Below are 26,126 nucleotides of genomic sequence, written 5' to 3'. Positions count from 1 at the left end.
ACTACACCATGGTGAATTAGCCTGAAGACATTATCTATATCACTGAAGAGTCTGGCCCATAATATGAATAGCTCAAGAGATAGAATCAATAGCTTACAAAAAGCTGAACCACTGAACAGTATCCACTAAAAGGCCAGCAGGGAAGGGTTTCTCGTCAGCATTATATTTTAATCTCTTGTATAATATCAAACATGGAAAAGAGCCTCCATAAGATCTTGTAAAGACTCTTGAGCTGATGAAGCTTACAAAAGCCTCATGAGTCTTGAGGGAATGTGATGTAACATTATCTTGTAAGTATCTTTTACATATGATCACTGTAAAGATTCTCCCAGTACAAGGGCATCTTGGCAGTCGGAAGCCAAGGAATATCCCAAAGACACACCATGCTATGAATGTTAGGCAAGAGATTTATTGGGGAGAAACTCAGAGTGGCAGCTGCCTCTAAATGGGAAGAGAGACAGCAAAGGGGTTGGCTTTTATAGGGTGTTTGGAGCATTCACAATGAGCTAGCAGAAGAGGATAGCATAGCTGGAAGTATTACTTTGACAGTTAACATTGAATCACAAGGGTGAGCAGGGTGTCAGGTATGGGAAATTTCCAACTCTCAGAGCTTGGAGTCAGGCCAGGGCAAGCACTGTTGCTCTCATTCAACAAGTATTGAACGTGGCAAAGGAAAGAGCTGTACAACAAAGACAAAGGGGAAATATTTCACTAGTGAGAGGGTAGTAATTCAGTAAAAGCATAAGCTCAACCCTGAAGTACAAGAGCATTTCGCATAGAGACAGAGGATATAAAGAAGTCAAAAAGGTAATATCCAACAAATGATAAGTATCTATATGCTGTCTAACTTTATATATTTTAGAATACTATATGAATGTCTTTTGGCTGACTTAAAAGGCCTCTGGAAAAACCCTGCAACATGGTGGTGAGAGACAAATGACTTCAATTTTTTTCATTTAGACAACTGAGAACAGAGTAAGTAATGACTCTACTAAAATTCAACATGGCAAAATTAGAAGTAACCTACTAAGGTTACTTACAAGAATGTGGGTGATGATTTATAGGAATTTGAACAACTCAAAGGTAATTGCATCTCTGAAAGTTCCCTACCTGCTGGTAGGGTTCCACAGCCTGCTTAACAACTCAAAAAGTCTGCATCTCTAGAGTACCCTGAATGATTTTAAGACAGGTCAATAGAGTCAGAGTCCTCCCCATCAGCCATCACTGCTTTTGTAATCTCAGAGACTGGCTTGCTAAATCTTGCTACTTTCAGGAACTCCCTGAGATGTTTGAATTAATGTTTTCCTGAGCCTTGTAAGCTTTGTTTACTTCTTGAATATTAAGGAGCCTCCCTTCAAGATGAAATGTTTCATTTTAGAGGAAATTGCCATACAGCCATGATTAAGATACCAAGGTTCTTTATTTCATATGTTGATGGCATTTGTAGGTGAAGTATTTTGGAGGCCCTCAGAATTATAGAAGGTCATGAAGGTGCCTCCTATAATAATAGCATGTTTTTTTTTTATAAAGAGAGTAAAAGAGATCCAAGGTAGTATTTGTGCTTTCTCTCACCATGAAAGTCCTCAGCCAAGTTATGACACAGATGAAAACAAAAACAAAAACAAAACAAAACAATAAAAATAACAACACAAAGAAACAAGTCTCATCATGTTCTAGTGTCATGCCCCTTAATTTCTTCATCCTCAGAACCAGGTCCAATTATAACATAAATTCTTTATAAATTACCATGTTTTTGGTCATTTTTTTATATAGCAACAGTTAATGGACTAAGACATGTCTCATTATTCTCCATTGTCTTCTGTTTGCTTCAAAAACCAAACACCAGAAATTAGAAAGCATGTCTTCAATGGTTTGGGAACACTGGATAGAAATCTATGTTTGCCACCAAAAGTTCTTCTAGAAGAACAAGTCCTATTCTTTGTCCTTGCAATAGGAGTGGTCAACTCAGGATGTTAAGGAACAAGCAGAAGATGAGAACCAAAATGCTGTAAGACTGAATATTTTAAGTTCTTCATGCCTCAAAATTAATTTCAGCTTCCCAACTTTGGAAATTCTTTCTAACCTACTTTACACCCTTACTTTGATGCAGAAGAAACACTTTTTTCCTATTCTTTTCAAGTACAATTCTTAATGAAAGTAGAAATTCTTTCCAGGCAAATGTGATTAATGCATGCATCCCTTACCACCTTCTGTTCAGTTTCCAAGGAGCAAATGAGCATTTCTATAATATCCTCAGCTTCTTGTTATTGCAAAGGAAGCTTGTGTGTGTGCGTGTTTATGTGTGGGTGTGTGTATGCACTTGTGTGTGTATATATCTATTTGACTGACTGACTAAAGTAAAACATTCATGGGATTATCATGAAAATTAAAAGAACAAAGGACTTCACTGATGTTAATAAAGTTATCTTTCTAATTATTAAAGGCCCATATCCCATTTTTATTCTAGCCAATAAAATAAATATATCCAGAAATAAATCGAGAAAGTCGAGCTTTTCTTATTCTCAATAAGTTCTTCATTCTTCACCACCCATTGCTTTCTGCCTTTGTTCTATTCCTAGTCTGTAAATTTGCATATGTATACTTACAAATATATATCATTGGGGGATTTTTCTCATAAATAAATCATCTTTACAACTTACTCTGCAACTTGCGTTTTTCAATTTAGCATCTTGAAAATCCGACTTTGTGAGTGCACACACAGCAACCTCATTCTTTATAAGGACTGTTTATTATTCCAAAGTATAAATAACTCACACTGTGTTCGCTTTCCGACACTTCATACTGCCACTGCAATTTTCCACTGAAAACTTGCTTTCTCCAGTGGATTTTATTCTTGCCTTCTCTTATTACTGGCTTTAACATGTACTAAACACCAGGAATGACATTAGAAAGGCATTTACCTTTTCTTATATTTTTACTTTTTATTATATTTGTCCATATATGTAAATGAAACATAAGTTCAATAGAAAAATCCATGTGTTTTAATACAAAGTGTTAAGTTGCAGCATAGCACATAAAAACACCAATATAATAGTCATATTCCTTAACATTTCATTTATAAATTATTATTGATAAAAAGAGTTTTATTGTTGTATAGATTATAGTTATAATTTTAACCATTATGAGCAATGAATTTTATTTAATGTTTAAATTTTCACATTTTGTTATGCTCTGAAGTATCTCTCCATTGTCAAAGCAGACTAATCTTGTATTTTGTGAAACTTATTTCAGGACCACCTTTAATTTGTACATTTGCTCTTGGAAATAACCATGGAAAATTATCATACTTCAAAGTTAATGTGTGAGTCACAAAAAATGAGGGAAAGCTTAATAATTCATAATGAAACTACCTTATGTTCTTTATAGAGCACAATTTATTTTCATACCTCAAATCAAAGAAAAATAGCAAAGTTCTTCACTAAAATACATCTTCATATTATAATCAATAAGCCAGAGCTATGCACTGACATGGGAGAGGAGTGATGGGCTATTCACTAATTATTTTCTACAACTATGCAGAATACATCAGATGAGAGACTAGCCAAGAATTAATGATCTTGGTGTCATAACTTTACAGGGAGCAAAAGATGAGCATTAAAGGTAGATGGTTCCAGTGTTCCAACCCTAACTTTCCTGAGAATGATACTGACCTAACAAATAAGTACTTAGAATCTTGCCTTATCTATAATCATAGTAATGGTTACACTACTTTGTTGCCATACTTCCAAGAAACTTAGAACCAGCATTTGAAGCTAGATAAGTCTCTCTAAGGAGCTGTTAAACATAATATAAGATTAGAAGCACCCCAGCTTCAATTGACCGAAAGCAAGTATCCTCAGTTCAATACGAGCCTTCTTCCCCATTTTTGTCTCATTTTTTCTGACCCCAGTTCTCTAAGATGCCGCAGCTTTAATAGGTGTTCCATTTAATACTGAGTACTCAAGACGTATTTATATTTTTAAATTGAATATTCAATCACTGGCGTGTGTGTGTGTTTTGTGTGTGTGTGTGTGTGTGTGTGTGTGTGTGTGTGTGTGTGTATGTGTTTGAACTAGAGGCTCTTCAAATATTCATCTGAATGTTGTTCCCTCAGTCTCTACTCCATCCCCCACGAAATTCTTATTTAAAACATTACAAAGGAATGAACAACTGTATGAACTTTAAGTATAGACTATGAGTAACATAGAAGTTTGAATCCAAGTTAACATTCAGTTTGTGGGTGACAAAATAATCCCAACTACTTATACTGTTTTGAGAATTTGGATATTCTAGTTCTTCTTAGATGGTGAAGCCCACGATAGGTACAATGTTCTAGTCCAGGCTAACAAGCATTGGATATTTAAAATTACTGATTTTCTACATAGCCTTTGCAGTTATAAACCTACCTACGCTTTAGACTGTATTTCAAAGAAGCACACTCTCAACTCTTAAGGTCATTGTCAGATGAAGGTCTACTAGACAATCATGAGCCAGCTTATTTTTTCAATGGTATATACACAAGCACACATGTATAATTAAACCTAAACATGGGAACATGTAAGCTCCCACTGAATGTTACTAAGTTCATTGTAGTCTATATTTCCAAATTTGGGTAAAAATTCATTTTGAGTAAGACATCACCCACATTAGATAGTTCTGACAGCTCTAGTTTTATAACACTTATCAACTTCAAAGACAACTTCATCCAAAAGCTTATGAGAATAATAAGCCCATAAGAACTTTGAAAGACAGTTCTGTGGATATTACATGATGCATCAGTCTTCAAATTTCATGTAAGAAAGAATGACTCTAGGGCAATACTCTTAAATTCACATTTTTGGGGCTTTTACTTCAGAAATTCTGATTCTTTGAGTCTGGAGTAGGGCCTATGAAATACATTTTAAAATTCAGGTATGGAAATAAGTGAACAGCAAAATGAGAAAGAAAAAAATACCACTAGCTATTTATTCAGATTCTGCCCTAGAAATGGAGTCAACCACCATTGCTTACATTTGGCAGATTCTCAAAGAAGGAAAAGGAGAAAAAGGAGAAAAGGTTTCTGGAACCAGGGATCTAGAATGACTGACACATGCATCCTACTTTATTGGAAGAGCTTTATGATTGTCTTCCTAGAGTTAGTACACATTTGGAAGCAGGGAGGAAAAATTAGAGCAGTTGCCAGTTATGAATAGAGCTCTGGACATTTGGGGACAGTGTTAGAGATGTGATTGCTCAACTCCCTACAATATCAGACTGGATAACAATTCATTTCCCTCGGCTGGTTAACTTAGCTACTACTTTGTCTAGTGTAGCACTGTTAATTACAAACTGGAGCTTTATTTTATATATAAACAGATCATCATCTATTTACAAGACAATTAGTATAGGATTATGCTTATATGGCAGTCTTTGGAATGGGAGATCATGAAGATGGACACCTTATTAGAACTGTTTTCAGGGGCTTGAGAAGTGGGGCAGAAAGAATAATGCAAAGAATTGGGTTGGTCAATGAAGGACTTCACACATTTTCCAAATTCATAATCCTATGTATCCCAAAGAAGAGTTTTACTATTTGCAATTTTTTAAAGCAACTCAGAAAGAGAACCCAAGGTAGAAATCAAACAGATTAATCAAATTGTGTTGTAAATGGAAGAAACAAGCCCATTGGCATGAACGGGGAAGAAAAGTTGATGGACTCAACTGGATGATAAAAGGCAAAAGGAACTTTGATCAGAACTCTGGTAAGTGTATCTTTCACTGGAATGAGGGTTAGTACATTTTACAGACAATAGACTTAAATAAATGTGCTATAAATTTCAGATAATTAAAAAAAATACCTACCCTTGAGTGGCAAAAGGGAAACCTGAGTAGTGAATACGAAAGGATATACCTAACTATCGGGAGTGCTGCACTTGGCGTTTGGTACCCTGAGAGGAGCAAAGCTGTGTGAAGAAACAGGCCAGTCATGTCCATGGATGATATTAATAATAAAACCTGCCTCCTTTTCTGCTCTTTAGGTAGACATTATTTATAGCAGCAGAGGTCAATACGAATAAAAATCACTGCTAAAATGATGTCTAACTAATTGCAGTAAGTAACTTTACCAATCCCAAGAGTTAGGGCATAAACCTCCATGTATCAACAGTCTATTGGAATTCACCACTGAGTATGCACACTGAGTTCAACAATAGACAGGTCAATAGAAGTATTTGATGATCAGGAGTGATGGCAGTTTCAGAATTTGGTTGTTGTAAACAGGAGAGGTCGGGTTCTCACCAGGTCCAGCTTGAGGTCTTTCTTTCAGTAGTTTTCACACTGACAAAATGAAGAAGGCTACATCTTAGGGTGATTTTCAGTCTGCCTTCCCTGGGGAAGGTCTCTTTTTCTTCCTCCTCACCCCACCCACTTGTGTCTGTGATATAGGGTCTGCTCTGCTATAATTATCTCATTTGCTTCTAATATGTATTCTGTGAGCCATTGAAACATTCACTATAATTTTATATCTCTGCATTCTCTGAGATACAGTGCTTCTATATAGTATCAAATCAATGAGTGTTTTCTAATTCCATGACAGTTTTACTGTGTAGAGCATAGGATTCACAACAAAAATTTCCATATCTCAGCAGGTAACCCTGTCCTATTGTGTGTGTAGGAGTGTTCGGTATGCACATACAATTTTGACTGTATGATGTGTAACACAAGCATGAGGACCAGAGTTCAAATTTCCAGAGCCAATACAAAATGTTGGGCATGGATGCATACCTCTCCCAACCCAGATTTGGAGGGAGGATACAAAATGTCCACTGGGCCTTGCTATTCACCAGCCTAACTGTAGGCTCAATGAGAGACCTCATCTCAAGGGAATGAACTGTACAAAAAACAAATGGCACACCTAACATCTGTGTGCACATGGGCATATATCTCACCCCCAAACACCATTCTCATACACCCAAAGATGATATTCATAATAGTCTCCAGAATGGTAATGAGAGTGAAATTAGGCTTAAGACAACTAATGCCTAATAATCTATTATATAAAAACTGCACAAATAAGAGTTACTATGAAAACTATAACTGTTAACAAGAAAAGTCTTCACAAAATGGAAAATTAGAGACAAAAAAATTACAGAGGGAGAGCTAAAGACTGGCTTGGTTCACTGATGAATGTCATGATTCCAAGCACAGAAGGAACACAAAACTACTGCATTCTTGTCATTGCTGATGACAACATGGAGTGGGCTTCAGTGTGCCATGGTACCTCCCTGTACCATGTTCATGTGTGCCATTTTCATTGGCACCAAAAATTCTGGATCTGTGAGAAAAATCAGTCAGGAAATCCCTGTTGTTCCTTTATTTACTTGAAAATGAGAAATATCCACAACATTTGTGAATGATATTTAGTCTCAGAATTATACGCCTAGCTCATGAGAAAGATTTTAAGACCAGATAAAAAGGGTTCAATTTCTTACTGGGCAGTTTCTGTCATGGAAGAATGTCTGCTGGTATACATGCTATGGTGGTATTAAATTATGCATGCAGTTAACATCACTGCTTCACCTTATCTACCCAAATCAGAAGACACACTCAAGATTACTTATAAAGGGTCAATATACTTTCTGAATATAAATGTCAAAAGTCATATATTGTCAAAAGATGTGTGTATGTGTTATGCCTGTAATAAAAAGCAAATATCAGAGGCCAAATGAGAAATCATAAACTTGAATAAGTCTAATGTATATTATGAGCAATTGAAAATATGATAGTCAAAATAATGAAGAACTTCCTTTTCTCTCCTGGTTTCAAACATGTCAAGTCTGAGTCTTAGGAGGTAAGTAGACCTTTCCATCCCATTCTTTGGAACTAAGAAAAATGTGGCAATATTTTAAATTATAGCTATATAACCTTCTACTTCTAATTGGTTAAAAAACTTCACCTCTTCACTTAAACCTCTGTTTAAGTATAAAAACCTTTTATTTTATATTTATATACTCAATGTAAACATTTTCATACAGAAATTTTGTTTGCCAATATGCTAGGGAACAATATGCTAGGGACATTTCAAGTAGCCATAACTATGAAGAAGAAGAAGAAGAAGAAGAAGAAGAAGAAGAAGAAGGAGGAGGAGGAGGAGGAGGAGGAGGAGGAGGAGGAGGAGGAGGAGGAGGAGGAGGAGGAGGAGGAGAAGAAAGTTGACTTTCAGTGAATTGCAACAGAACAACAGAACCTTGTACTTATTTCATAAAATGTCCTGGAATTGAGGCAAGCCTTCTTTATTGTCCTTAAATGATATAATAAATTCTTTTAATGACCATAGGGAGCCAGACTCCCTATGGCCCAGAACCTCAAAAAAGATTGTATGGCTGTGAATAAGACAATTCCCTTTAGTCAAGGGCAAAACCCTTGGAGACTAAGCTATAGCTAGTCAAGTTGATGTCATGGTCCTAAAGTTCATGTGAATGAGGCTGGTACAGCGAACACCAGGAGTAAAAGGACATTCTAAGCTCTATGTCTGTGAAACCCAGATGTGAGTCGGATGCAGGGGGCAGACACAAGCAGAGAAGAAGCAGCTTTCTGAGCTCTTCCTCCCCAACTTAACTGTCTTCTGAGCTAAGGTAACACAGCCGTTAGAACTCCTTTAAAATGCTAGTGTGTTCTTTACACAGTGTAGCACACTGCTGTGAAGACCTCAGTGGGGACTTCCGAGAACAGAATCTGGATATGCTTAGACAGATAGTGCAAGGGAATGAGTGTTCTCGTTAGAAAATGACTAGGATTTGTGCTTCAACTTAGGCTAGTGTGGGTGACCTAAAAGGTGACAAATTAGAAAAGTCACCACAGAGAGTGACAGAGCGTGTAAGTCAAAGTTGTTATTCCTATTTTATGAGGACAGCCATTCTGTTTATGCCATGATCTGAATATTCTATTTCTATTTAATTACGTTCAGCAATTCTGTCCCCCAATGTCAGATTCTTCACACTTGGCAAACTCTGTGGTAAACTGAAGGATTTGTTTACCTTTTCTCTGAAGATCTGTGTCACTTGTTCCTACATTTGTATACTGAGAACAGAAGGAGAGTAAATACATAATACAGAGAAGCAACAACCATTATCTCAAAAATAGCCTGGCTTGGTTTGTGTTTTCCCTTAACTGCAATTAAGTATTTTTGTAATAGTGAGTGCCAAATAAGTGCAATGGTCCAACAGAAAATAGAGAAAACAAATGCTAACAGCCACCATGTGGCAGTCCCAGTTGGATTTGCATGTAATCATTAACTTTGTTCCTCTCGAATTTATAGGGAAAACAGCGTTATTCTCTAATATTATTCAGAAACCTTGCAAATTAAGCTTCTGTCACATAGTACAGCTCAAGACCTGCATTTGAAAAATGTGGATAAGGACTGGGAATTTAGAGCAGAATTCAGGCAATTTCTCTATTTTTCAAAATATATTCAGCTTCATTTTCTGAAGAAAATTGTTGCTAACATGGGACAAAAACCTTTTAGTCAATAATCTATGGCTTTATAAAGATGTCTGTACCTTGGAGGCCATGATTTGAGTAACGTCATTTTTAATCCATGTATTGTATCAATATTCAATTTCCCAGCACAGCATATCATTTTTTTGAGTACTAAAGCCTCCTTGTCTTTTCCATAACTATGATAACATTTGACATCTGCAAGTCAACTAAATCCACGAAGGGCCCTAGCTCAGACTCACCTATAACTTTCCTCACAAAATTGAATTACGAAAGATCACTATGACTTTATAGTTCATGAAATAAAGATTACTCTCTGTACTGTTTAGATTTTATAGATGCAAATATATATATATATATACATATATAGAGAGACTATTTCTTCAATTTATTTTAATTGTAATGTGTGTGTGTGTGTGTGTACATGCATGTACGTATGCAGGTGTATGCTACATACTACATGTGAGTTTTGTGACTTTGGAGACCAGAAGTAAAAATTGGATCTACTGGTTCTCAACTTACAGGTAGTTGTAGGCTGCCTAATGTGAATACTAGGAGCCAAACTGAGGTGCTCTTGGAGAATGATACCTTCTCAAATTCTGGGCCATATTTTCTAGTCCCAAGAAACACTTTTTAAATGGCTCTTATCCATATGACCTCAAAATATATTATTTGGTTTACCATAGACGATTCTGGTTACAATTTTGAGGCTATTCATTTCACATTTCAATGTATCTGCCTGGCTTTGTGCTTTTAGAATAGCAGAGCTGAAGAGAATGGTCTCAATAATACTTCAGTAAAGAATTTCTGCACAGGGAATCAATGATTGAAGTGGACATCTGTTCTATACCTTTCACTATTGGCTATAGCTTCTATGTTGTAGTTTGTAAGTTATTTTATGTGATCACAGTACATCTTTGCACTAAAATTGAGCTTTGTAGCGATTCCTAATTTTTTGCATATGAACAAACAAATAATTTGGGATTGTAAGTAAATAATAAATTCTCAGGAAAAGAATCAATACTCAATGAGTTTCTCACAGACATGGTAAATAACAAAAAAAAAACATTTTATAATCTGTTAAATATTTAGCCTTCTGTGTACAAAAGTGCATTGAAGTAGTTTCAATATTTTAAAAATATTACATATTTCTCATTTATATAACAAAATCAGGCAAGATTATAAAACAAGCCATAGTTGAATATGTACAGAACATTAGTTCTCTTAGCTATGTTTTTATAATATATATGTATGTATATATAACAACATTAATAGTACACACAAGAAATTAGAGTTTTATAAGACCTGAAAGAAAGTCCTATTGTTACAATAATTCATTAACTAAAATTACAAAGGGCTATTATGTCTTAGAAGACTACAAAAAGAATATGCATGTTTCTATTTAGTCTTGATTGGTTGTCCTGGTTTGTATCAATTACTGTGAAGAACACTGTAACCAAAAGTTCCTTGGGGTGGAAAGGTTTATTAAAATTTCCATGTTGAAGTCCATTATGGAGAAAGGCAGGAACCTGGAGACAATAACTGAAGCAGGACTTGCTTTCATTGCTTGCTCAGTTTGCTTTGTCATGTAACCCAGTACCTCCTGACTAAGGATGGCACTATGAACAGTTGTCACAGCCCTCTGCATCAATCTGAATCAAGAATATGTTGAACAGACTTGCACACAGGCCACTCTGATACAATAACGTCATCAGTTGGTGTTCCCTCTTCCTAGATGGGTCTAACATGCCAAGATTATGAAAAACTAACATACTACTTTATTATCTTCATTGGGACTTAGTGAGGACTTTGCCCATACAATATAATATAATAGACTTAGTGTTTTTGCATTGTTCATCTTAGCTAAAGAATATCTCTGTACCTCTTTTATAGCATTTTAACTCACACATTAAACTCACCTAAAGCCTCACTCTCTGTAAACTAAAAGTTTCTCTTACTCTAAAAATCAAAACTTTCTTGTGCTTTTGGTCACCCAATCTGAAGAATGATAAACGTAGAAAAGAGCTATGATTCTTACCATAATTATAATCAACATCACCCTCTTAAGAAACAATGCTTGTATCTGAGGTTTTCCCTTCCATGAAGTACTTAATGCATGAAAAAAATGTAACTGCCATACTCTTCATAACTGTAAAAGGAAGGAATGAAGTTCCCAGAATAAATGAGTTGCTCCTAAAAGCTAATTGATTCTACATATTTCTTCTAACACCTGACAAAACTGAGTATGTTCTGGTGGTCAAATGGACTGGCTTCCAAACACAATTTACTTGACTGAATGCTTCAGTCATGCACGCACTAATGCAGAGTTTGCTTCTTTTCTCTGTAGACTTCCTTTCCCCTACTCTTAGATCAGTAAAATAGTTCTTGGTGTATTAGTCAATATGGGATATGTTTAGCTGTGGTGGTAACTAACCGAATTTTCAGTTAAAAACATACAAATTTTTATGGGTATGAATCTAGATGTAAATTAATGATTCTCCAGTCAAGGAGGCTGCCATACTAGGACCCACCAGATCATCTTGTCCTGTGAGAACTACTGTGGAATAAATTATCTAGAAATCACTCCGTTGCTCCCTTTGCTTTGATCCAGAAACAATACAGATTCATGCACTCTCAAGCTACTGGCAAGAACTGTGGTTCAGTTTTGGATATGAACTGAACCCAGATACCTTCTTGCCAATACATTGACACCATAAGTGAATAGATGAACACATACATTTCTTCCCTGTTTCACCTCTAATTTTATTAATTGGTGTCTTATCTTTTGGTTATTTCACTGAAGGTTTATAGATCTTGTTTTTCATTTCAATGAGCCAATTTCTTGTTCTGATTCTTTCAGTCCCATTTAGCTTAGTGCTTCTTCATTTCATTTCCGGCTTCTGAGTTTTAATTGTTCCTATTTTCCAAAAACCTTGCTGTTCATTAAGTTACAAATATGAGAATTCTCAATTTTTTTAAGTATAAGAACACATAAAATGGACACTGAAGGAAGAACCAGAGCTAGTAGTTCAGATTGCTTAGTATCAAAAACTTGATTTTTATTGAAAACATTTGAGAATTTCATATTAATACACTCTGTTTGGATCATTTCCAACCCTCTATCCTCTCCACTCATATCTTGTTATTCAACTTCTTATCAAGTTCATGTATTACCATTATTATTATTATTATCGTTATTATTATTATTTGTATGTATAGTATTACAGCCTATTGATCCCATTTACTATTGTTTTATACTAATATCTTTAGGGTCAACCAATTAGAAGAGGATAACCTATCAATTGAATCACTTGTGGAGAAGACTCATTCTACCTCTCTCAACAGTCATTGTTTGACTATAGCTGTTTACCTAGGGGTGGGGCATTATGCAATTTCCTGCAGCTGTGTAGCCACGTTGGTAAGTATCATCATTATGCATGTCTTCTTTAGGCAAATAGAGTGTTCAAATTTCAGGGATGCGTCTTCACTGCCCTCTCTAAAGGTTGGTTCCCAGATGTCTGGCTCTTCTACTTTTCCTCCGCTTCTATGACTTAACTCCTGAACATCGAATGTAGGACCTTCATTGTAGATGTATTAGTTGTGGCTTTGTGCCCCAACTGACACTTTTTCGGGATTGGCTGTGAATTTCTGAAGCAACCTCTGCTGCAAAAAGAAGCTTATTTGGCAGTCAATTAGAGCTACATTTATCTGTGGGTATGAGGATAATTAATTAGAATACAGTTAGAAGTTACATTTGTTTAGGAAAATGGAGGTAGTAGGTTCTCCTCCAGAGTCCATTATCTCCAGCTTATAGTAGATAATTGACTAGATTTACAGTATAAGGCATGGATTCCTTCATATTGAGTGTGCCTTAAAAACAAATTACGCAGCTGTTGTTTAGTAACAAGATAAAAAAAAACTTGCATTATTTGATAGGACTTGTGAGATCAGCCATTTTTGTGGTTCATAGACTTTATAGCTGAATAGCAGTATTGAACACTTTTCTCTCTTAGCAATTTACATAAAATCTTGAGAGACTATGACAGTTTGTCCTTAGTGAGGAGGCTCCTGGGTCAATTTAAACTGAATTAGAATATCAAACAAAGTAACCAGTGCCAAGCTTGGGAAACCTCTCTTTAAGTTGCTGGTCAGGAAAGTCCACAAAATTCCCCAAGTACATAAACTATTGCAGTTGCCCTGGTTGCCTCCCAGAAATTAAGACCCTATTTCTGAAACCACTATATACTTCAGAAACAGAAAATGGAGAAATCTAGTAATTTTGTATTATTTTGGAAATGAAACTCAAATCTTAGTCACCAAAAATCTTCAAATGAATTTGGGAATAAGTATTAGGTATTACTTGTTATTATACCTAACTTTCTCTCTTTTCTATATACCTTTCTACTAGACTTCAATACATGTAGAAGGTACCTTCAGGGATTTCTTTTGCTGTGGTTTAGTATTATTAATGTCATATTTAGCAGAACCTCAGCCCATTATCCTTCACACCTGCAATGAGCCAGGACTGTACCATCTGCTTCACTGTGCTGACTCAGCTCGGCATCTCTTTAGTGTTTGCCATAGCAAAGGGCTCACAATGTATAACACCAATCTACTACAATTCATATTTCCTAACTGGATATATATTTATGCATTCAAAAACTACACTTGCTGAAATGTTCACCTTGCTTCTTTGTGTAGTTTTAGGGATATATAATAGCTATGATTCACATCCTAGAAGAGACACATTCTGAATATATGACCTTGAGAAAGTCACTCCATTTTTCTGTTTCCACTTGCCAGAAGTATAAAATGGTTTTATGATAAAATAAGGTGATCCTGGGAATTTTTTAATGTATACACCATACTTCTTATGGCATGACCTGACACACTAAAGTTATTCTGTAAGTCAGAATACATAATCATATGACTACACACAATTTACCTAAAATTACTAAACTTTTCTAGAAATCATTGAATCAACTCCTTATATATAACACCTTATTGTTGCCTGTGTTACTTAAATACTTAAAATATTCCTCTAAAAAAGTATCTACTACCCATTACATTGGATCAAAATTATAATCCAAGCATTCAGAAGGCTGAAGCGGGATCACAATAGTAGTTACTTAGAGAGGCTCTGAATTTTTCTTTAAAAAAATAACAAATAATTGTTACACATTTATAAATTTTATTATTCATTCTATTATTTTTTAGAATGGGCTTATTTTAATTGTCATTTCTCTTTTTCAAAACTTTTATCTTCATTTAGGCAGCAAACATCAAGTAACTGTTCTCTATATGGTAAGTCTTCACATGAATGCTAGGAATTGAAAAAGAGAAGATTTCTCCAACGGGAAGATCAGTGGAGGTAGCAATTTCTACAGATGGCTTGAATCTGCTTTGAGGAAGAGGTTAGGTTAGATGACAGATTAAACTTGCTTTGCTTAGGAACATGAAGAGCCATTACTGACGCAAAGGCTCTCTGTTGAGAAGCAGAAGAAGCATAGGCAGAGAAAAAGCTAGGCCAGGACATTAAGGATATGGAAGCTAAATGAGAAATCTTGAATTTGTGAAAAGCAACCCTTTTTAAGTGAATCTTTAACATTTTCCTCACTCTATTTTTAAGGTGCTCATTTTCCTTAGATTCTTGGAAATCTTTATATATTCCTCAAATGTCAACTGGGTTGCCTTTTTCCTCAGGATACAGTCCCTACAGATACCAAGTGAATGTAGCATATCTTGCTCCCAGTGTTCTTAACAAGGAAAACATAGCACCTCTCCTATTAATCTAATAATTCTCAGTTTAGAACTGAAGAAATACTAGAAAACAGGAGAATGACTGCCTTGCTGTTTAATTGGTTGTGTGAGTGATTGCTTGCTTGCTTGCTTGCTCAGATGAGTAGTTGGTTGGTTCATTAGCTGGCTGGTTTGGTGGGTGGGTGGGTGATTGGCTAGAAGACTTATTGGCTGGTTGTTTGGCTGATTACTTGCTTGGGTGATTGGTTGGTTAATTGCTTGGTTAGGTGGTTGGGTGATTAGCTGTTTGCATGCTTGGGTGATTGGCTAGAAGCTGGGTTGTTTGTTTGCTTGGTTGGTTGCTTGCTTGCTTGCTTCCTTGCTTGCTTGCTTGCTTTGGTGACTGGTTGAAAGATTGTTTTGTTGTTTGCTTGAGTAATTTGTTTCAGAACCCTGACATTTATCTGAATCCCCAGCATTAGCAAAGTGCTTCACAAATGCTTGATGGTTAAATGGATGCATAAATCAGTTAATTGGAAGAAGTTTAATGATAATGGAAATAAGTATAAGCTAAAAACATACATAACGAAGAATAGGATGGAGGCAATTGGTGTGAGTTAAATTTCTAAAAAGTGTTAGGAGTGTGATTTGACAAAATAAAACAAGTTCACTATGCTACCCGCTACTGCTGAATCATTGTGATATGGTAGAGGACAGCTCGATCCTGTGACTTCTCTTCACTGTAAAGAATGATTGTGAAGAATTATATTAGCTTAAATGGGCTTCATAACTGAGGCAAATATGACTTAGTTTGAATCAAATAATGTGAGATAAAAATTCTTCAGCATTTATTTTAATGAGGCTCATTTTCATATGTTAGCAGAAGACTGAAAAAGTAACTGTTTTAAACAAAATATTAGAATTTTCCTCTGTCTTTGTAGACATGGTTTAGAGGAATAATTGGAATTTATAATGTAAAAGCACACTATCTTTCAAATATACAAATAAGTATCATGGACTTGACATGGCATCCCAAATGCTTTTCTTTAATTCTTTCTTGGTTACCTTACCATAAGTCATAAGAATATAGAGTTCTTTAGAGGTGGAAAGTAAGAATGAATTCTCATGGTCCAACTCCTGTGTCCTCAAGCAATAAAAGATGTTGAAGGTGTCAAATAATTAAGGCATTATCATTCCACCAAATAAATTGGCCTAAACAGAATTTTGTCAATCATGCCTAGTGGGATCACTATATCTTCCTTGCTGAAGAATGAATCAGTTATTGAGAAGAGACAGAATGGAAATTCAAGTCAAATTAAATATTAATATTTATATTTCTTTTTAAATATTTTACATTCATGAAATCATCCATTTTATATGGGGGAAATGGGTCATTTAATTGATTTCACCATTTCTCAATGAGTACCACAGCTTTAGGCAAAATTCATTAGAGTAATATCTCTACCAAGATGAAACACAGAAAGAATGTACACTTACATTCACCATTTGGAAATTCAGGCTCCAGGCTGATGGAAATAATTCACATTACTGCTTCTCATTAAATTTGAGAGCAAAGCAGAAAGGTTGTGTCATTCTAAATGAGCAAATCTTTAAACTCTTGTTCACACAGATTTTTAGTAACCAATGTAGGTAGATAATACATGTCAAAAATCATCTACTATATTATGTAATGAATGTAAAAAGTACACAAATAGTGTATAAAACATATATATTAAAATTCAAATACAAATAAAAGAAGACCCATTGCTAAAAATTCACCCAACAAATGTCTCATTTATACTTAGTATCATATCCAAATGTCAAGCAAGTGTTTGCTTGTCTGTATTCTTCTATATTGTCTGAGAAAAAGCTTCTTAATTTGTGTGTTTATCATATCAGTATAATTTATTCAATGTAGCTCCAGAAATATTACTTCATTTTTTTGGATATTTAACCAAGAGGTCTTTTCGATTTTCGAACATTTCAATGATATTAAAAATAACTGATCTAGAAGATAAAGAATAATAAAAATTGGCTAGTTTGCACAGAGTGAAAAAGCATAGTTCAGTGACAAAGATATAGCCTAAGTCTTTAATTAAATTTTCAGTCAATAAAGGAAAGTGGTAAGAGGGATGATCCCTGAATGATCTGAGACTGGATGTGGTTTGGTTTGTCTAGGACTCCTTATTTAGCATGTAAAACAAATGGAAAGAGTGCCAAGACAGTAAAAAAATGTAGCCAAGTTTTAAAAAGTGTGTTTAACCAAGAACTCAGGAAACTTTCTTTTAATGACCTAGAAATCTATGGCCACATACTGATGCCAGAATCATGTCATCTAACATACCCAAATGTCTCTTATTCCTAGAGATTTGGGTCATTCTAGATTTCATTAATATCTAGTAAAATACTCCACCACCAGAGGCTCTCGGGTGTTCCAATTATGCACTATATGTGTCCTTCACATGCCTATTTAAGTATCCCAGTGGACTTTTGTTCACTGTAGGGATGCTAGGTTAGTTACTTTTCAACACTGTGATAAGGTTTGAAGGGTGCAATCTATTGTGAAAGGAAGATCATGATGGCATGTTGTCCCACGATGGGCAGACCTAGCAACAGACACTTGCTTGCACTTTAGTGCAATGTGAATTAACGACAGGGCACAAAGTGATACCAGACTTTACCTTCACTGTTTATACACAGACTGCTTATGAGCTCACTGGAGCAAATCTAGCAGTGCTATTTGTTGCCTGTCCTCCACTGAAGTTTGCTGTAACCCTTCATGACTTTGTGATTCCTAATGTTATTTCATGTCTACAAAACTAGAATCACATTCTTTTTTTTTTTTTTTTTTTTTTTTTTGTTTGAGCTGAGGACTAAACCCAGGGCCTTGCACTTGCTAGGCAAGTGCTCTACCACTGAGCTAAATCCTCAACCCCCTAGAATCACATTCTTGATACCAATTCCTGCTCTAAGCTCTAGCTATACTTCAGCCCAGTGTGGACCACAGCTGTAGTAAACTGTGTGTGCCTTCATGACTTCACCTGGGAAAATTCTTCCCTGGGTGGTTTTTTTAAAGAAAGAAGCCCTCACTGTGACCTTCTCACTCAGGATCTCTCCTTTCACATACATTTCACTTAAATAATTAGAAGATTTAATGGGTGGGCTCTTTTCTTTAAAGTACCCCTCCTTTTGTTCCAATGCCAAGCATGAGATTTCACCTTAATTATACTTATCTTTTTCACAATTTAAAGCCTTGTATGTACACACTTGGTCCAAAATTTTAACTCAGTTCTTGATTCTTCCTCATCAAAATATATTGGTTTTCTGTTCTTTCTCTCTCCCTCTCTCACATCATTTAGCTGTGTATCAGCCTATATATCATGCTCACATAAATTATTCCTACACAAAATATTGCTTTTGAATTCATTCCACAATCAAGTTTTTAAGACATTTAAGACATAAATGAAATATAGCAAATTTCTTTTTTTTTTTTTTATGAACAGGGCTGGCTCCTGAGAGCTGTGAGGAGGGCTTTGGTCTGCCTCTTTCCTTGCCGTGGAGCGTGCTTTCCCCTGAGCACTCTGTGCATTTTGTATGTGTGTGTTTATGATTGTACACACCCGTGTGGAGGCCAGACGCTGACATCTAGTGCATCCAGTGTCTTCCTCAAGCATACACATATGTCTTCCTCCTCCATATATATAATTTATATCACATATTAATATAAATTACAGGTGATATCATTTGTATCACATACTTATATGTAATAGTAAATTATAGATTATATAAAGATATATTTATTTTGTTCTGTGTATGTGTCTCACTCGGGTGCGCACATACTTGTGGATACCCACAGAGACCAGGAGAAGGTACCAGATTCACTGCAGCTGAAGTTCTAGACAGCTGTGAGCTCCTGACCTAAGTACTGAGAGAAGCCCTCTGCAAGGGCGGCAAGTGCTCTTAACTGCCGAGCTCTCTCTCTCTGGCCCTCCGCCTTATTTTATGAGTCAGAGTCTCTCTCCCTGAACCTGAAGTTCTTATTCGTCTAGCCTGGCTGAACACGGAGTACCAGGAATCTTACCCCCCATCTTTCTAGTGGGGGTTACAACATACTAATTCGTTTTCTCTGTTTTTTTTTGCATTTTTTTAATAACGTGAGTATTTCTTATATACATTTCGAGTGTTATTCCCTTTCCCGGTATCCGGGCAAACATCCCCCTCCCCCCTCCCCTTCCTTATGGGTGTTCCCCTCCCAACCCTCCCCCCATTGCCGCCCTCCCCCCAACAGTCTAGTTCACTGGGGGTTCAGTCTTAGCAGGACCCAGGGCTTCCCCTTTCACTGGTGCTCTTACTAGGATATTCATTGCTACCTATGAGGTCAGAGTCCAGGGTCAGTCCATGTATAGTCTTTAGGTAGTGGCTTAGTCCCTGGAAGCTCTGGTTGCTTGACATTGTTGTACATATGGGGTCTCGAGCCCCTTCAAGCTCTTCCAGTTCTTTCTCTGATTCCTTCAACGGGGGTCCTATTCTCAGTTCAGTGGTTTGCTGCTGGCATTCGCCTCTGTATTTGCTGTATTCTGGCTGTGTTTCTCAGGAGCGATCTACATCCGGCTCCTGTCGGTCTGCACTTCTTTGCTTCATCCATCTTGTCTAATTGGATGGCTGTATATGTATGGGCCACATGTGGGGCAGGCTCTGAATGGGTGTTCCTTCAGTCTCTGTTTTAATCTTTGCCTCTCTCTTCCCTGCCAAGGGTATTTTTGTTCCCCTTTTAAAGAAGGAGTGAAGCATTCACATTTCTAAAGAAATATAACATGAATGGCCTCCAACCAATGTGATGGTATAGTATTCATTTCCCTCTTATATCTCATTAGCCTTGCATCAACTGTCTGTATTCTAACCAGCATTCTGCTCTGCCAGACTCTTAAAACTTCTATTAAGCTCTACTTGCAATGTTCTATTATCTCTATAACCAGTTGCAAATTCTTCCACATTCCTCTTGCAAACTCTGCACAAAGAGTCACAATCTACATGAGCAGGTTTACATCAATACTAACTGGAGGTTTAACACCTACTTTCTGTATTAGTTGCCCTCTGGTAGCTATGACAAAAATATCTGAAAGTAGAATTTTAAATGAGGAAGGGGCACCAGAGATGACCTTGTGCTACAGCTATCTGTACACAGATCTCCCTAGGAGAAAGCTTGTTTCTCAGAAGCGCTGACACCCTTGACAGCACAGGTGAGACCATCACTTCTGCTCACATTCCTGGCCCAAGAGGAACCTGCCTGGAGCCCTCTAGACACAGGAAGCAAGGAACAGTATGGGACAGGATCCTTCCAGTTTTCACCTGCACCCAGAGCTGACCCTATGACACAGCTCTCTTTACCCAGATCCTGCTGGGAGAAATCTGGTCTCCAGGAGTGTTGACACAAGGGTTTACAGGAGGGTCAAGCCACTGTCAGAGATAGTAAGACCAGCTAACACCAGAGATAACCAGATGGCGAGAGGCAAAGGAAAGAACCTAACCAACAGAAACCAAGGCAACTTGGCATCATCAGAACCCAGTGCCCCCATAACAGAAAGCTCAGGATACCCCAACACACCAGAAAAGCAAGATTTTGATTTAAAAGCACAACTAATGATGGAGTTAGAAGACTTTAAGAACAACACAAATAATACACTTAAAGAAATACAGGGCAACACAGGTAAAAAGGTAGAAGCCTTAAAAAGAATACACAAAAATCCCTTAAAGAATTACAGGAAAATACAACCAAACAGGTGATGGAAGTGAACAAACCATCCAGGATCTAAAATTTGAAATAAAAACAATAAAGAAATCACAAAGGGAGACAACCCTGGAGATAGAAAACCTAGGAAATAGATCAGGAGTCATAGATGTAAGCATCACCAACAGAATACAAGAGATAGAAAAGAGAATCTCAAGGGCAGAAGACACCATAGATAACATTGACACAACCATCAAAGAAAATGCAATACACCAAAAGCTCCTAATCTAAACATCCAGGAAATTCAAGACACAATGAAAAGATCAAACCTAAGGATAATAGATATAGAAGAGAATGAAGAATCCCAACTTAAAGGAGCAGTAAATATCTTCAATAAAATTATAGAAGAAAACCTCCCTAACCTAAAGAAAGAGATGTCCATAAACATACAAGAAGCCTACAGAACTCTAAATAGATTGAACCAGAAAAGTAATTCCTCCTGTCCCATAATAGTTAAAAAAACAAATGTACAAAACGAAGAAAGAATATTAAAAACAGTAAGGGAAAAAGGTCAAGACGTATCAGAATTATACGAGAGTTCTTAGCAGAGACGATGAAAGCCATAAGATACTGGGTAGATATTATACAGGCCCTAAGAAAACACAAATGCCAGGCCAGGCTATTACATCCAGCAAAACTCTCAATTAACATAGATGGAGATGTCATGATATTCCATGACAAAACCAAGTTTACACAATATGTTTTCACAATTCCAGCCCTACAAAGGATAATATATGGAAAAGCCCAGCACAAGGAGGGAAACTACAATCTAGAAAAAGCAAGAAAGTAATCTCCTTGCAACAAAACCAAAAGAAGATAGCCATACAAACATAATTCCAACTCTAACCACACAAATAACAAGAAACAACAATCATTCATCCCTAATATCTCTTAACATCAATGGACTCAATTCCCCAATAAAAAGACATAGACTAGTAGACTGGATACATAAAGAGGACCTAGCACTTTTGATACGTGCAGGAAACACACCTCAGAGACAAAGACAGACACTACCTCAGAGAAAATGGCTGGAAAACAACTTTCTAAGCAAATGGCCTGAAGAAACAAGCTGGAATTGCCATTCTAATATCAGATAAAATTGACTTTCAACCAAAAGTCATTAAAAAACATAAGGAAGGAAACTTCATATTCATCAAAGGAAAAATCCACCAAAATGAACTCTCAATTCTGAGTATCTATGCTCCAAATGCAAGGGCACCTGCATACATAAAAGAAACCTTACTAAAGCTCAAAGCACACAGTGCACCTCACATAGTAATAGTGGGAGACTTCAAGCCCCCACTCTCATCAATGAACAGATCATGGAAATAGAAACTAAACACAGATACAGAAAAACCAACAGTTATGAACCAAATGGATTTAACAGATATCTATGGAACATTTCATCCTAAAACAAAAGAATATACCATCTTGTCAGCACTTCATGTTACCTTCTCCAAAACTGACCATATTATCAGTCACAAAACAGACATCAACAGATATACAAGGAGATTGAAATAATCCCATCCCACACATCCTATCAGAGGACCATAATAGACTAAGACTGTTCTTCAATAACAACAAAAATGACAGAAACCCCACATACACATGGAAGCTAAAAAATGTTCTACTCAATGATAACTTGGCCAAGGATGAAATAAAGGAAGAAATTAGACTTTTTAGAATTTAATGAAAATGAAGTTACAACATTCCCAAACTGATAGGACACAATGAAAGCAGTGCTAAGAGGAAAACTCATACCTCTGAGTGCCTCCAAAGAAAAACTGGAGAAAGCATCCACAGCAGTTTGACAGCACATCTAAAACCTCTAGAACAGAAAGAAACAAATACTCCCAAAAGGAGTAGATGACAGGAAATAAACATAGGCCTGAAATCAACCAAGTAGAAAGAAAAAGAACTATACAAAGGTTCAATAAAACCAGGAGTTGGTTCTTTGAAAAAATCAACAAGATAGATTAACCCTAAGCCAGACTAACAAGAGGGCACAGAGTGAATATCCAAATTAACAAAATCAAAAATGAAACTGGAGACATAACAACAGAATCTGAGGAAATTCAAAAAATTATTAGCTCCTACTACAAAAGCCTGTATTCAACAAAATTGGAAAATCTAGATGAAATGGAAAATTTTCTAGACAGATACCAGGTACCAAAGTTAAATCAGGATCAGATAAACCATCTAAACAGACTCCCCATATCCCTTAAAGAAATAGAAGCAAAAACTCAGGTGACAACAGATGCTGACAGAAATGTAGAGAAAGAGGAACACTCTTCCATTATTGGTGGGATTGCAAGCTGGTGCAACCACTATGGAAATCAGTTTGGAGATTACTCAGAAAATTGGACATAGTACTTACTACCAGAGGACCCAGCTATACTACTTCAGGGCATATATCCAAAAGATGCTCCAAGATATAACATGGACATATGCTGCACTATGTTCACATCAGCCTTATATATAACAGCCAGAAGTTGGAATGTCCCTCAACAGAGGAATAGATACAGAAAATTTCCTAGTTTCTCTTGCTTGGAGTACCTTTATCCATTCTATCCATCATTTCTCCAAAGGTACCATTTTACCTTCATGGAGTGCTAGCGACCTTTTCTCCATCTTTTTCCCTCGGGTATCATTTGTCTTTATGGGAAGCTGGAAACCTTTTTTTCTTCTTTCCCAAAAGGTACTTACTCTTTCCACAGAGTTGCAGTATCCTTTTCCAAACTTTTCTCCTTGACCCCCAAAGTATCATTTGTCCTTTGAGGAGTTGCATTTCTTGGGTGTAAAATAAAGAGCAATCTACTTTTTAATACATTTTGCTAATCTGTTGATTTTTCATTGTGTTATTGAGGTAACTAATATTAATGATTCAGAATTATTACTGAAAATTGTGTTTTAATTCTTGTAATTTTGTTAATGTAGCAATGTTTGATATTTTATTTCTCTATTATTTAAATATGATTTTAGAATGGCTTATTTTTGTTCTTTTGTGTCATGTATGTTTTTGTCTTTCTTATACCTAAATGATTCTTTCAACTATATTCTACAGAACTTGATTAGTGGACATGAATTCTTTTAGCCTATTTTTATTGTGATAATTTTTATCTCAGTAATTGTTTCAGGGTGTTTTGCTGAGCACTGTAGGCAGTTGTTATCTTCCTCAGAAAACTGAAAATAATTTTACCTGAAAATTGAGCTATATCATTATTGGGCATACACCCAAAAGATTCTCCAACATATAACAAGGACACATGCACCACTATGTCTATAGCAACCTTATTTATCATAATCAGAACATGGAAAAAACCCAGATGCCCCTCAACAGAAGAATAGATACAGAAATTGTGGTACATTTACACAATAGAGTACTACTCAGCTATTGAAAACAATGACTTAATGAAATTTGCAGGCAAATGGATGGAACTAGAAAATATCATCTCAAGTAAGGTAACCCAAACACAAAAGAACACACATGATATGTAGTCTGATAAATGGATATTAGCCCAAAAGCTCAGAATACACATGATACAACCCACAAACCATATGAAGCTTAAGAAGAAGAAAAAAACCAAGGTGTGTATGCTTCAATCCTACATAGAAGGGGGAACAAAACAATCACAGGAAATAAAGAGAGGGAGGGATCTGGGAGGGAGAGAGAAGGGGAAGGGAAAAGATAGGGACAGGATCAGGTATCGGAAGAGACAAGTCAGAAGTACAGAAGGTCAGGAATAGAAATACATAGCAGCAGGGGATGGAAAACTGAGGATAGTCATCAGAAAGTCCCAAAGGCCAGGAAAGTGAGAGACTCCCAGGACCCAATAGGGATGACTTTAGCCAAAATACTCAACAAGTGGGAGAGAGAACCTGTAGAGACCACCTCCAGTAGATAGGCATGATCCCCAGGTAAGTGATAGGACCTCCTACTCATCTCAATTTTTTAACCCAGAATTGTTCCTGTCCAAAGGAAAGACAGGGAGAAAAAGTGGAATAGAGACTGAAGGAAAGAGCATCCAGAGATGAACCCATCTAGGAATCCATCCCATCTGCAGACACCAACACCCCCCACTATTGTTGATGCCAAGAAGCACTTGTTGATGGGAGTCTTATGTATGGTTGTTCTTTGAGAGGTTCTACCAGCACCTCACCAATACAGATGCAGATACACCCAACCATTGTAATGAGTCCAGGGATGTTAATGGAAGAGTTAGGGGAAATACTAAAGGAGTTGAAGGGTACTGCAACCCCATAGGAAGAACAATATCAACTAACTAGACCATCCAAAGCTCCCAGGTACCCAGGTACCAACCAAAGTATATACATGTAGGGATCAATGGCTCCAGCTACATATGTATCAGAGGATGACATTATTTGGCATCAGTAGGAAGGTAGGCCCTTGTGCAGACTTGATGCCCAGCACAGGGGGATGCTAGAGCAGTGAGGCAGGAGTGGGTGAGTGGGTGGAGGAGCTCCCTCACAGAGGCACAGGGGAGGGGAAGAGGGAGGATGGGATGGGGGTTTGTGGAGGGTTAACTGGGAAGGGGGGATATCATTTGGAATATAAATGAATACAATTTTTAATGAAAAATAAAAATAAAAAAGTATTGTATGTTATTGGTAATTTTTGGGAGAGTCAAAATGTCTTGTTTTTTGTTTGTTTGTTTTGTTTTCATGGGCTTTGTTTTTATTCTTTAATCTTTTTTCAGTCTAGTCTTTATCCCCCTCCAGGTCAGTCCTCTGACTGTTCTACATTCCATACCCCCCATGCACTACCCCCTGTCTCCAAAAGGATGTCCCTGCCCCTCACCTTCACCCCATAAGACCTCCCCATTCCCTGAGGCCTCAAGTCCCTTGAGGGTTATGTGTATCTTCTCTGACTGAGTCAAGACCCAGCAGTTCTCTGCTGCATATGTGTTGGGGTAAATCTGTTGTTTGGTGTACCTGCTTAAATCCACAGTATTCTTGTCAGTGGGAAATGACAGCAAAATAGTCGTCAACCCAATATGAATTTATAGTAGTAGTGAAAAATCAACCAGCATTTAAACTTTACAAAGTAATAAAATACTAATAGTCCAATATGTGCATACACCTGAATATATCTATATGTAGGTAT

Source organism: Rattus norvegicus, chromosome 5 (genome assembly GCF_036323735.1).
Source record: "Rattus norvegicus strain BN/NHsdMcwi chromosome 5, GRCr8, whole genome shotgun sequence".
In the NCBI taxonomy this organism is placed as follows: domain Eukaryota; kingdom Metazoa; phylum Chordata; class Mammalia; order Rodentia; family Muridae; genus Rattus; species Rattus norvegicus.
The sequence above is the reverse complement of the archived record's forward strand: the minus strand, read 5'-3'. Positions refer to the sequence as shown.